The sequence below is a fragment of the Triticum dicoccoides genome, chromosome 3B (genome assembly GCF_002162155.2).
Source record: "Triticum dicoccoides isolate Atlit2015 ecotype Zavitan chromosome 3B, WEW_v2.0, whole genome shotgun sequence".
NCBI classification, from domain to species: domain Eukaryota; kingdom Viridiplantae; phylum Streptophyta; class Magnoliopsida; order Poales; family Poaceae; genus Triticum; species Triticum dicoccoides.
In genome coordinates this window covers 797,235,109-797,239,174 of record NC_041385.1, presented here as the reverse complement: position 1 = coordinate 797,239,174, position 4,066 = coordinate 797,235,109, and positions in this window count along the sequence as shown.

Below are 4,066 nucleotides of genomic sequence, written 5' to 3'. Positions count from 1 at the left end.
AAGCTGAAGTTCGATCGCATGTTAGAGGATCACAAAAAAGGGTTGTACCCCAATTGTGAAGATGGCAACACAAAGCTCGGTACCGTACTGGAATTGCTGCAGCGGAAGGCAGAGAATGCTGTGCCAGACAAAGGATTTGAGAAGCTACTGAAAATATTGAAGAAGAAGCTTCCAAAGGATAATGAATTGCCCGACAGTACATACGCAACAAAGAAGGTCGTATGCCCTCTAGGATTGGAGGTGCAGAAGATACATGCATGCCCTAATGACTGCATCCTCTACCGCGGTGCGTACAAGGATCTGAACGCATGCCCGATATGCGGTGCATTACGGTATAAGATCAGACGAGATGACCCTGGTGATGTTGACGGCGACCCCCCAGGAAGAGGGTTCCTGCGAAGGTGATGTGGTATGCTCCTATAATACCACGGTTTAAACGTCTGTTTAGAAACGAAGAGCATGCCAAGTTGATGCGATGACACAGTGAGGACCGTAAGAAAGACAGGAAGTTGAGAGCACCCGCTGACGGGTCGCAATGGAGAAAAATCGAGAGAAAGTACTGGGCTGAGTTTGCATGTGACCCAAGGAACGTATGGTTTGCTTTAAGCACGGATGGCATTAATCCTTTCGGGGAGCAGAGCAGCAATCACAGCACCTGGCCCGTGACTCTATGTATGTATAACCTTCCTCCTTCGATGTGCATGAAGCGGAAGTTCATTATGATGCCAGTTCTCATCCAAGGCCCTAAGCAACCCGGCAACGACATTGATGTGTACCTAAGGCCATTAGTTCAAGAACTTTTACAGCTGTGGAATGGAAACGGTGTACGTACGTGGAATGAGCACAAACAGGAGGAATTTAACCTAAATGCGTTGCTATTCGTGACCATCAACGATTGGCCCGCTCTCAGTAACCTTTCAGGACAGACAAACAAGGGATACCACACATGCACACACTATTTACTTGACACCGAAAGTATATACCAGGGAAGCTGCAGGAAGAATGTGTACCTGGGCCATCGTTGATTTCTTCCGACCAACCATCAATGTCGAAAGAAAGGCAAGCATTTCAAAGGCGAGGCAGATCACTGGAAGAAGCCCGCCATGCATATCGGTGATCATGTACTTGCTATGGTCAATGATTTACACGTAATCTTTAGAAAGGGTCCCGGCGGACTAGCTATTCCGAGTGACGCTGGGGACACGCACCCATGTGGAAGAAGAAATCTATATTTTGGGACCTACCCTACTGGAAAGACCTAGAGGTCCGCTCTTTGATCAACGTGATGCACGTGACGAAGAACCTTTGCGTGAACCTGCTAGGCTTCTTGGGCGTGTATGGGAAGACAAAGGATACACCTGAGGCACGGGAGGACCTGCAACGTTTGCACGACAAAGATGGCATGCCTCCGAAGCAGTATGAAGGTCCTGCTAGCTACGCTCTTACCAAAGAAGAGAAGGAAATATTCTTTGAATGCCTGCTTAGTATGAAGGTCCCGACTAGCTTCTCGTCGAATATAAAGGGAATAATAAATATGGCCGAGAAAAAGTTTCAGAACCTAAAATCTCATGACTGCCACGTGATTATGACGCAACTGCTTCCGGTTGCATTGAGGGGGCTTCTACCGGAAAATGTCCGATTAGCCATTGTGAAGCTATGTGCATTCCTCAATGCAATCTCGCAGAAGGTGATCGATCCAGAAATCGTACCAAGGCTAAGGAGTGATGTGGCGCAATGTCTTGTCAGTTTCGAGCTGGTGTTCCCACCATCCTTCTTCAATATCATGACACACGTCCTTGTTCATCTAGTCGACGAGATTGTCATTCTGGGGCTCGTATTTCTACACAATATGTTCCCCTTTGAGAGGTTCATGGGAGTCCTAAAGAAATATGTTCGTAACCGCGCTAGGCCAGAAGGAAGCATCTCCATGGGCCATCAAACAGAGGATGTCATCGGGTTTTGTGTTGACTTCATTCCTGGCCTTAAGAAGATAGGTCTCCCTAAATCGCGGCATGAGGGGAGACTGACTGGAAAAGGCACGCTTGGAAGGGACTCAATAATATGCAAGGACGGATATTCTTGGTCTCAAGCACATTGCACAGTTCTACATAACTCTACCTTGGTGACCCCTTATGTCGATGAACACAAGAACAGTCTGCGCTCCAAACACCCGGAGCAGTGCGACGACTAGATTACATGTGAACACATCGGGACTTTCAGCAGTTGGTTGGAAACACGTCTTAGAGGTGACAACACTGTTTGTGATGAGCTGTACTTGTTGTCCAGGGGACCATCTTCGACTGTTACAATTTGGAAAGGATACGAGATAAATGGGAATACATTTTACACGATTGACCAAGATCAAAAGAGCACCAACCAAAATAGTGGTGTCCGCTTTGATGCAGCCACCGAGAGGGGAAAGGACACATATTATGGTTACATAGAAGACATATGGGAACTTGACTACGGACATGATTTTAAGGTCCCTTTGTTTAAGTGCAAATGGGTCAATCTGTCAGGAGGCGGGGTACAGGTAGACCCACAGTACGGAATGACAAGAGTGTATCTGAAAAATCTTGGGTACACTGACGAACCGTTCGTCCTAGCTAATGATGTGGCACAGGTTATCTATGTGAAGGACATGTCTACCAAACCGAGAAAAAGAAAATATAAGGAAGCGAATACATCATACGATGAGCCAAAGCGCCACATAGTTCTTTCATGAAAAAGGGACATCATGGGAGTGGAGGGCAAGACAGACATGTCTGAAGATTATGAAAAGTTTCATGAAATTCCTCCCTTCAAATTCAAGGCTGACCCAAGCATCCTGATAAACGATGAAGATTATCCATGGTTACGGCGCAATAAGCAAATGACACAAGTGAAGAAAAAGTGAAGACTTTCTCCCGCAACTATTATGATGATACCACGCCAACTTTGTAACAGACGAGTATGAAACCATTGTCCGTTTTGTACATGCACATGCTATGTGGGTGAAATTATGATACCATGCCAACTTTCAACTTTTTCAGAGTTCATTTGAAATGCTTTAATGTCTTATGGTTCGGCCCTCGTAATACCATTAATCCCGGTTCGTTCCTTGTCAACTATGTTCTCACAAAGAACACTCAAGAGGGCAGCCACGTGGGCCATTGGTTTATAAGCCCCTCCCTCTCTGCCTTGTTGAGCTCCTCTCAAAGTGAAAATAGATGCCCTTATACAGGGAATTTGACCTAAATTCATACTGAATTTCTCTGAAATTCATATAAATTTATTATGAATTTAGGTTGAATTCTCTCTATAGGCGCATCTATGCTCATTTTTTAGTAAAGTTAATCACAAACTTGTGATTCACACAAATTTCAAAGAATTCAAATTTTAACTATTCAAATTTGAAAACTAATGGCACTAACAGAAAGTTTATAATTTTTCTAAAACTAATGGCACTAACAGAAAGTTTATAATTTTTCTGACCTAAAAGCAAAAAGAATTAAAAATTAAAGCAAAAAACAAAAGAAAATAAATAATGCAAAAAAAACTATTTTTATAGTAAAGTTAATCACAAACTTGTGATTCACACAAATTTCAAAGAATTCAAATTTCAACTGTTCAAATTTGAAAACTAATGGCACTAAAAGAAAGTTTATAATTTTTCTGACCTAAAAGCAAAAAGAATTAAAAAATAAAGCAAAAAACAAAAGAAAATTAATAATGCAAAAAACAAAACAAAAAAACTAGAAAAAACTAAAAAAATCTTCCACCTATTGGGCTACCACGGCCTGAATATGACTAGAAACCCAACCTGGGCCAGGATTCAGGCCCGTAGAAGGCCCAATAGGCCCACAATAGCATAGTGTGAGATTAGGCCCGAGAGCCTGCAGTTGAGAGGAGCTCGAGAGGGTGGGCGCAGCAGCGCTTATAAACCACTCTCGAGCCCTCTCAACTAGCGAGGTGGGACTAAACTTTGGCCGCGACGCGGGCAGCATAGGGGCCTTTGGTCCCGGTTGGTGGCACCAACCGGGACTAAAGGGGGGCATTGGTACCGGTTCGTGGCACCAACCGGGAC